Raw genomic sequence first — 10,489 nt, forward strand, 5'->3', positions numbered from 1 at the left:
GATGACCAGCCTGTTGCAAGAAATTAAGATTGCTAATATACCCAGGAATATGTAATCATTATGAGAATGAAATAAGCATAAGGGTTGTGTAGAGCAGGATTTGACTTTACTGGTCTGGTCCTAGATCTCGGGAAAGGTCATGTGCTTCACGGGTTGTCTGCTCTGGGTAACTTTACTTTGAGGTCTCCTACAGGCTGGGTGTTTAGTCAGGCAAATGAGGTGGGAGTGGGAGCCTTTTTAAATAAGAAACATGAATTCATGAGTTAATACGCACTAACTTTGCAGCACAGTTAACAATACCTGGTATGGTCCCTTACAGCGAGACGAGAATCCTTGTAGAGATGTCTTTTTCAGTAGACTGTATCTCAAGGTTATAGACCATGATGTGCCATGTCTTAGTCTCCTGGGAATGCTGTGAAAAGATTTTCTCTACTAGCTTTGAATTAATTTCAAGAACTTTTATAAAAGTTCTTTGCAATAAGTCAGAAGATCTCCTTAAGGCAGGTTCATACATCCCCTGATCTCGCATCATAGGTCTTCTGAAAATGATTTTAAAAGGGGATAACATATATTTACCAAAGGGAATAGACCTTAAGCAGCACCAAAGGAAGGCCTTTAGGCTGAGGCAGATTAAAAGATTCAACAAGTTTCACCAATTGAAGTTTGACTACCTCATCAGTTCTAGAAAACCAGAGGACTGGGCATGCACAACGGAAATGCTGCAATATTGGCCGAATTTTGCATACCTGGTGTGGAATTTGTCTCATAAAGTGGATTCCCCACTTGTTACCAAGCTCTGGCGATTTCCCAAGCAGGAGAAAAATCCTTTCTGGAAGTATTTTAGTAACTGCTGCAGCTGTAGCTCTTCAACATGGGAATGCTTTTACCCAATGAAAATACATATAAATTATCACTAGTACACTTTTATCCTTGAGAAGGGGGCAATTGGATTAAAATCCACTTTCCAAACCTGAGAATTTTAGCATGGCAAATAGGCCCCATTAATTTCATTTCCCCCTTTTGTAAAATAAGATTCCCTTATTTTAGTTACCATTTAGTCATCCATTTAAAGACTTCACAAGCAATTATAGAAAGTTAAATGGTTAGAAGCAAAACTTAGCTCTTTCAATATTAAGGTTTGGTTTACCCAAGTATCAAAGACCTGATGATACAGCAGAGCATACTAGGAATTAATCTTAACAAAAAACAAAATCCTTACTTTCCCTTTATAATTTCTTACCAAGAACACACCATTAGTACAGGAAAATTTGTGACAGAAACATGAAACATAACCCTTTTTAACAGAAACATAACCCTAAATTCCAATTCTGTATCAATGTACTTTTGAAAGCAAAGAAACTTAGATAAACCCATTTCAATCCTAGCCAGCTTGACCATACAGAACGATTTCTTCAAGATTCCTTTTCCACATACCTTTTTCAACTTCCATAAATCTTTCAGCTTTTGTTGTTTTTACTTTCTTATTCTAGAACAATCATCTGACTCTAGACCAAAATTACTCTTTTCTTTCAACAAAAGTATTTCCATTCCTCACCCCTTCTTTTACCAAGCACACATCTGATTTCCCATATACAACCATTTTTAGTCAGCATAACATCCTAATCAGGCTTTGTCACAAGTGTCTGGATCTTAACAGCAGGCTTTAAGGTTCCGAGTAACCAAAGAACTTTGTAAACTATCTGCCAAATTTCACCTCAAAACTCATTCCATTTATCTCATCTGTTTTTAACAATTAATTTGAGATTACTTCCTGAAGTTTTCAATGAGACCTCAAAGCGATTAGTCATTACATCTAAAGACATGCCTGTTTTAACTAAACTGACAACGCTAAGCTATTCTTTATTCACTGAAGATTGATTCTAGATTACGTGCACTTGAAAAGCGTTTGGGTGAGTGCCTGTTATTTCTCTAATATAAGCATTTATTTGTTTTAAACCAATTGAGTGAGTTCCTTTACTACCCAATTCTGAAATTACAGTTCAATCTGGGCAGTTCCATTCATCAGTAGAAATATGCCATATCTACCACATACAGACATAAACAGATAAACACAGAGATCTCATAGCTTTCATTTTAAAATGCTAGCTTTCGTGTCCCAGGCAAATAACACAAAATGGAAAAGAAAAACTGGATCCACATTACGTTTTTAGCAAATGAAGATATAGCTGCACAGCTCTTGACTGGATGGGGCAGGTCTCAGCGCATTGGTCAAAATACGATTCCAGGAACTCCTTTATAAGGGTTGGCTCAGATGGCAGGAACACAGTGCAGGAGACTGGGCAGTCCAGTCTGTGGTTTTCACTGAAATTCTGTGGCGCGTGAGCAGCCTCTGTAAACAACAGCTGCTAGAGTCAGGTTATGAATTTGGACGGATTAACCACAAGGAGTCCTTGGCAGGTATTTTCTTACTCAGGGTAGATAATATATAGAGGGCCAACAGACATGAAAAGATGTTCAATATTACTAATCATTAGGGAAATGCAAGTCAAAACCAGAATGAGGTATGACCTCACACCACTCAGAATGGCTATTATAAAAAAGTCAGCAGATAAGTATGGATGAGGATATGGAGAAAAGGGGGCCCTCGTGCACTGTTGGTGGGCATGCAAGTTGGTGCAGCCACTATGGGAAACAGTATGGAAATTATTCAGAAAACTAACAATAGATCTACCATATGACCCAGCAATTCCACGTCTGGGTATTTATCGAAAGAAAATGAAAACACTAATTTGAAAAGAAATGCACCCCTATGTTCACTGCAGCATTATTTACAATAACCAAGATATGGAAGCAAATTAGATGTCCATTGACAGATGAATGGATAAAGATGTTTTATATATACAATGGAATATTACTCAACCATAGAAAATGAAATCTTGCCTTTTGCAACAACATGGATGGACCTAGAGGGTATTATGTTAAGTGAAATAAGTGAGACAGAGAAAAACAAATACCATATGGTTTCACTTGTGTATGGAATCTAAAAAAACAAAACAAAACAAATGAACAAACAAAACAAAAACAGACTCAGAAACAGAACTCAAACTGACGGTTGCCAGAGGAAAGCGTGGTAGAGGGATAGGTAAAAAAGGGTGAAATAGTAAAAAATATTGTGATAACTTTGCATGATGACAGATGATTATTAGACTTAATGGGGTGATTGCATCGTAAAGTACATAAATTTCAAATCACTATGTTGTACAACTGAAACTGTTATTAATATAATGTATACCAATTATATTTAAATTTTTAAAAAGCTGCCTCAGTTTTTTTTTTTTTTCCTGTCACATAAAATATGGATGCTATTTCTCCACTTAAGCAACAAGGTTTTTAGATTGATTTGTTGTTCTGGACGTTGACAACTGTCCAGTGCCAGTAAGGGTCTGTTCTAAAAGATGCTGAATTAGGTGTGAACCCATTTGTGGAATCTTCGAACATATGTGGAGTTCCTTAGACTGATGGTGCTCTAAATACTATGTATTACCGTGTTTCCCTAAAATTAATATGAGATCTGGTATTATATTTATTATATTATATTATTGTATTATATTAATTATATTGTGACCCAGTCTTATATTAATTTTTGCTCCAAAAGACGCATTACAGCTGATGGTCCAGCTAGGTGTTTTTTTCAGGGACATACAGTAAATATCCTCTTAAAAATAAAAACAACAAAATCTACCTTTATTTATTTTTTTAATAGAAGAACCTGTTCCCAAGGTCTATTTGATTGCTACATATCTGGAGTCTTAACGGGAGACCTGTTAATAGGACAGAGCATTACATAATAACATAGTATCTATCACCCTTTATACATTGATGGGAAATATTACAATTTTAGTAATTGAAATACGTTGATATACACAGACAGCATTTAACTGGGTCCACTAGATTCTGGTTTTAGGCCTGTTCTCTTAGTCTGAACACCTCTGCTTGTTAACAGGATATGTATAGACAGATTAGGGCACACGTACAATGAAACCAGTACATGTAAGAACGGAATACCTGAAATGCCCTGGGAATGGTTTTTCCTCTCTAGTAGTTGGAGGTAAGGAAATGCGTCTAACAGATACTAGTTAATACCTTTTTTAACCACTTTTTTTAAAAACCATTTATTCCCTTTGATAAACTGATTTTCAATCCAGGTTGAAATTGATTTCAACCTTTATTAAAGGGGCAGATTAAACCATCTTGTAGAGGGTCAGACTTATACCTAACTGGAGAAGAAATATCTATTAAATAAGACCATGTCATTTTGTGTCCCAAATAGAGGATATAGGCTGTTTGCAAAAGAGAGTGGTGTTTAAGATATCCAAAACTATCCCCTTAGAGTAAAGATCAAATAGATCACACTAGCCAGAAAAAGTAGTGTGTGTGTATGTCTGTGTGTGTGTGTATACACTTTTGTGCCTACTTAACAGCTGAACCAGGGTCAGAAATATAAGGCAACAGGAGAAAAGCGGTAGCTATTTGAATTATATTAATTTAATGCCTACATATCCTTTACCCAAATTCTATTGTCACATTATATATGCTATCTTTTCCCTTTTTATTAGTAACTTATTTTGGATCCTTTCCTTTTCATCCAACTGAAACAATCATTAATGTACTTGATGAGTTTCTATCAAGTTCTGAAGTATTTAGACACAATCCAAATAGTCTTTTCTCCTTCTTCCTGCCCAGTTCTCCAAGGTGAAATGCTACAGTACTTTAATTTGGTCAGTGCTACAAGTGAGGGAAACTCTTGAAAGCTGAGTTGATCTGGGCCACCCACAACAAACCTCTTCTGGGAAAATTACCGGACATTTTTTTAAAAAAAGATTCTAATAAATATTTTTCCTGAGCATCTTTCCTCCTTTCTGCCCTATTTTTTCTACTTTCTTGCTCCTACCTCCAGTTTCCTCGCTGCAATCTCCGTTCACTTGTGTAATTTTCTACTGAGCACCACCTATAATCTGTTCTCTGTTCATGCCTCCATGATCTGGGGCTTTTGGATGTTTTTTACAGAGTATGTATGTCTGTGTGGTGTGTGTGTTTTTAGACACTGTTACAAGCACTGACAGTAGAGGTCTGCGTCTTTGGGGATGAGACTCTCTGGCAGAGTAGTGAATGTATGTGTACATGAGCACGAACATGAAAATGTGTCTGTATTTTGTTACAGCTCAAAGGGGGCTGAGAATCACTACCACCTTTTCCTTCTATATTTGGAGCACGAGAGTTTTCTTATTTCGCTCGTAGGCTACCTCTAGCTGACTTCACTCAGCAGTGCCAAATGCCTGTGGGGAGGGGAGGTGGAGAACATTAGGTCAGGAGTAATTCTAAAGCAGTGAATTAGCTCTGGGCTGGTGGACACGCTCAGCAGTGGGCCCGCTGAGCTATTAGAGGATGCAGCCAAGGCCTGAGCAGATACATCACTACACACTGAGAAGAACCACACCGTAGAGATTGGGAATCACGAGCCTGCTTCTGTGGTAACTGGTTTCTCGGTGGTTTTGAGTAAATAGAATTAGGAGTAATTCTGCCCTTATTAGATAAACAAAGCGTTTTGGTCTTAATAGCTTTATCCTGAAAAATGTGAGGGGGACTTACCTATTCATTCTTAGGTTGAAAACTGTCAAGAGAGACAAAATCCAGTATTATTACTGATTGGTGTGACATTTGAGAAGGAGTATAGATAATATTTGTAAGTAGGAGAACTAGTCATAAGCATTAGGGTATGTTCAATACGAACCAAACTGAGGTGGGAGACTTGTAGTGTGTTCTCCCTTTCCAGAAGCTTCCTCGTAGTAGACCATGCAGAGAAGGGAGGGAGCAGTGATCACATCTTTTTCAGTTCAGTATTGCCAGCCCAGCAGCATCTGACTTGCGTTACATGAATACACGAACGCTTGCTTGCCAAGATCTCCTATTCCCTCAAGTTGGAGAAATCTTCTGATGATCCCTGATACCTGTTCCCAAAGCAATTAAGAGGAAACAGCCCTAAGATTCCCAGCCAGAGAAGGAACGAAGGGCGAGTGGAGGACACACACAGGGATTGCTATGGGTACAGGGATTTTTGCTCTCTGCCTGGTGGTAGGAGGGAAAAGCATTATATATTTGGCAGCCTGCATTATTAGATGCTCACTGCAAGGAGCATCAGGGTAGCATTAAAGAGTCTTAAAAGTTTTTGAAGTAAGCTGCCTGGCGTGACTCTTAAATCTCCATAGCAGGTGTAGTGGGTTTGTACTGGCTGCTGCCCAGAGCTCACTGTCTACCTGTCTGTTCCCAGTGTCATATTGAGACACTGCCCCTGAGCTTTACTTAATTCACTAGCCATCCTATCAAATTCCCTCAATTTTATCAAATAAGGCAAGCTGCAAGGGTACCAGAGATGGGGGGTGGGGGTGAGGCGAGGAAAGCTTGGTCTATGTTTAGAAGAAGTAAGACCCATCCTTTTTAAGATAAAAGGTTATAATAATTCCTTTGGCACATTAAATTATTGATCTCTTTTGAGATGTAAAGAAGACTCCTGTGAACCACCAAGAGAAGCAATTGTTAGCAATAAAAATATGTGTATCACATGCAATAACAAGTCATTTCTGTGCTCGTTGCTTTCACTCCAGAGAACAGCAAGCACCCTCCTAAAAACAAGAGGACGATTTTTAAAAATTTATTGGGGTGACAATTGTTATTAAAATTACATAGATTTAAGGTGTACAATTCTGTATTACATCACCTATAAATCCCATTGTGTGTTCACCACCCAGAGTCAGTTCTCCTTCCATCACCATATATTTGATCCCCCTTACCGAGGACGATTTTTAAAGTAGGATTTCCTAACAAATTCTTAAGGATGGGAAGGGGCGGTGGGGACTTGATTTATGCCGCCTCTGAGCTCTTCCTTCAGTATTGCATTTTAAGAACAGAGCTCAGGGAGGAGGGGACTAGATAGCAGCAGACCATGTAGAACAACTAAAAGACATTAGCAAGTATTCCAGTGTTGAGCTGTGTAAATATCAAACCTCAGCTTCCAGCTTTAGGAGTTATTTGAGCAGAGAGTTAAGGAGGAAAGGGAGATTTTTGTGAGTAAAATATCTTGCCAAACAAACCGCAGGAGTCTTTTTTTTTTTTTTTACCACGATTTCTTATAAAGAGCCATTTTCTACCTTCTGAAACAACTCATTGGACCCCTGGTTTTTATCTTGAATTGTACCATCCTTGTTTCTTAATAAAAGTGATACCATTTCTTGCTGGTGTTTCCAATCACCATTGCCTTTTAAGGGCTCGTGTGCAGTTTCAAAAGCTGTTTGGTTGTTTGTTGCCTTGTGTGGTTGGTAGTCACTGGTAGCGGTGCATTTTACTGCCGACCATCGTAAGCAACCTGTCTTCGCACAGCCCAGCAGCGGGGTCAATTGGCAGGTGACTGGTCCGTTTCTCCTTCAGAAAATTTAAAGAGGACCAGCCTACTTTTGGAGGCTGTAGAGAGGTTCAGGGCAGTAAGTTGCTGTAGCAAATCTCTCAAAACCTCTTAGCCTTAATAGAAACACATTGCTTTTTGTAATGCTGCTAATGGTCAGGTTTCTTTATCGTCAGTCTTGCTTTTCAATAAATCTTAATGCGAAGCGAAAGCCAAATTCACAGCAGTTACCACACCCGGTCAGGACACTAAAGAGGAAAAAAAAAAAAAAATAGAGGGAGAGGTTTTGCACTAAATATAACATAATTAAAATTCATCTCTTTAAAAATCGCAGCACAGCTTTATCGGTGTCCAACTCAAAAATGCTAAGAACCACATACCTAAACAAAGGAAAGGACCCTTTGGGAGACTAAGTCATGGTTTAGCTGAACTCTTTAGCGAATTGTATAACCTCATCAGTGAAGCAGTTTTCTACACGGTGCCCTGTGACTCCAGGGTTAGCTGCAAAACACAACTGCAGACAGCAGCATCTCGCCTGAGCTATCCCTCATTGATAAGGGCTCAATGTGGACATCAGAAACTACCCGCTTTCTTTGTCCCTGTCTTCCATTCAGCATTCAAGCAGTGATCAGACATGAGTACAGATCAGGGAATTGCGTGCGTATTAATGTCGCAAGTTCCCCTTAAATGAAAAAGGAACGCACATCTGGCTATGCAAGCATGTGTTAATAGTCAAAGCTTCGCAGTGATGTTCTTTATCGGCAAATTAACTTAATACAATCATCCCATCGTTAAAAGTATGTTATGTGCATGTCTGATTGTTTCTTAATCAGCACTTCAAGGATTTAGCATCTGGCTTCATTACTGCATGTGACTCCACGGGGCACAGATGCTTCCTAAAGCCAAGGAAGCTTAGATGGTAATGACTGGAGGTTTATTATGTCCTGTAATAGCTCCAAATGAAGTTGCCTGCATGCATCCATTCCTCTCATGAAGGCCACACCTCTGTATCGATTTCCCAGAATTTTTAACATTGTTAAAATTATTGCTTTCATTCCGGTAATTAAATGGAGAGGCATAGTAGTAATGGTGAACACATATTTACCATGGGTGAAACACTTTGCACGACTTATATATTCACGTATTTAATCCATAGGACAAATCAAAGTTGGAAAATTATCGTTCCACTGGTAAGGTGTTGGAACTGGGATTTGAACCCGTGGAGATGAAGACTGACTCCAGAATCTACACTCTCTTAATCACTGCACTTGGCTACCTCTGCAGTTTCAGTAAGAGACTGTACAATCTTCCTTTCCTCTGTCTCCCTGTTTGGAGTAGATCTCTGTATGCGAAATGTCAACAATTACTCTTGAATCTGTTTTTTTTCTATCATTATGTTAACCATGTGTCTTTGAATTCATACCATATTCTGTACCTTTCCTCTAAGAACTTAGGATCTGGTCTGTAGTACAGTACGAACAAGAAGAAAATGAAATCCAGAAAGTAGCAAACGGGACTCAGGAATAGTCCTGGTTCTTAAATGTTCACATCAGAACGTACCCATTATTCCTGGTATGTAAAGCACTTGACCTTCAGGTTAATGAACAGTAGCAAACATGCAGTTAATTAAATCACAAAGCCTTTAGGCAATTAAATCACAAAGCCTTTATCAGTGATTTGCTTAAGTAGCTGGGGTTTACAGAACGTTTAATGTATATGTTACGTTAACTGTTCTTTTTAGTTTCTGGATGATCTGGCTTAGAAAGCATTTAAATGACATTATCTCCTCTACCTGGATAAATGCCATCCCTGAATTATACTTTGATAAGAAACCTGCAACCATTATGCAAAGATCATTACAAGAGTTGTCGTTTTGAATGATTCAGTATCTGGCACAAATGGAATTTCATGCATTATCCATTATCCCCTGGATCTCCTCCTGATAGCCAGTGTATAATTGCCTGATGTCCCCCTTTCAAGCAAGAATCAATGCTATGGTGTTGCTCAAACTTTAGTTCTAGAAAATAGTTGTCTCTGCAGATTTGTTTACCTGTGTAATTTTGTCAGAAAATGAAAACGTAACTGTCGTCCCTTTGATACAAATTCATTAGGATTAGGTGTAACTGCATGTAATAGAAACCCAAACTACAGTAACTAAACCTAATGGTTTATTTTTCACAAGCGGTAGGCAGATTGGGGCTGGGTCAGCCATTCAAGGAAGTGATCCAGGAAAGTGAAAGCTGCTATGAATGGACACATCTGCAAAAGGCAACATGTCTGCCCACTGTCGCCAGAGGAGCAATTATATGGCTTCTGTTTCATTTCTACCTTCCATATCACATGAGTATGAGTCGTTAGAAGAAGCTATCCCTGAACGCTGGTGGAGAAGATTCTGGGGATTATAGATTCCAGGACTCAGAACTCTTTGGACTACTCAACAACAATATTTAACTCTCAAACAATTGGAGTTGAGGATTCTGACATAATTCTGTGACCAAATGTGTAGACCCTTCTGCCTTCTGCACTTTGGTGTCTGACCTATTCCAGTGACTAGGCTGTTTTGGATGTTAAACGCTGACTCTTATGTACTTGATGAACTATGGTCCCTATTTCACCACAAAACTTGTTTTACTAGTGTATTTTGCAGAATCCAAGGGAAACGGAGGTATTGGCCCCGGCCTTGTGACATCCCCTCTGCTGCTGACCATGTCTTATGACTGCAACTGTTGGCCATATCCTGTGACTACCTAGTAAGACAGTCAACCCAAATGAGCCATTGTTCTTATTTCAAAACCCCCTTGCCAACCCGAAAGTCCAGTTGCCCTCTCCAATCAGGAAATTAATGGTGTAAGTTATGGTCTTGTTTTCCTAGCAACCCATCCCTTTGATCATCAGCTCCTTACATCTTAGGTTTTTAAAACCCTAACCCAATAAAATCTTAAAAAACAAACAAACAAACAAACAAAACCCTTGCCTAATTGTTCCCACCTCAGAGCCCATTTTTGGTTCATTGCCGAAGGCTTCGTTCTCTGATTTGCAAATCATATCAGAATAAAATTCCCTTTAATTCCT

This window comes from Rhinolophus sinicus, linkage group LG11, assembly GCF_036562045.2.
Source record: "Rhinolophus sinicus isolate RSC01 linkage group LG11, ASM3656204v1, whole genome shotgun sequence".
NCBI classification, from domain to species: Eukaryota; Metazoa; Chordata; class Mammalia; order Chiroptera; family Rhinolophidae; genus Rhinolophus; species Rhinolophus sinicus.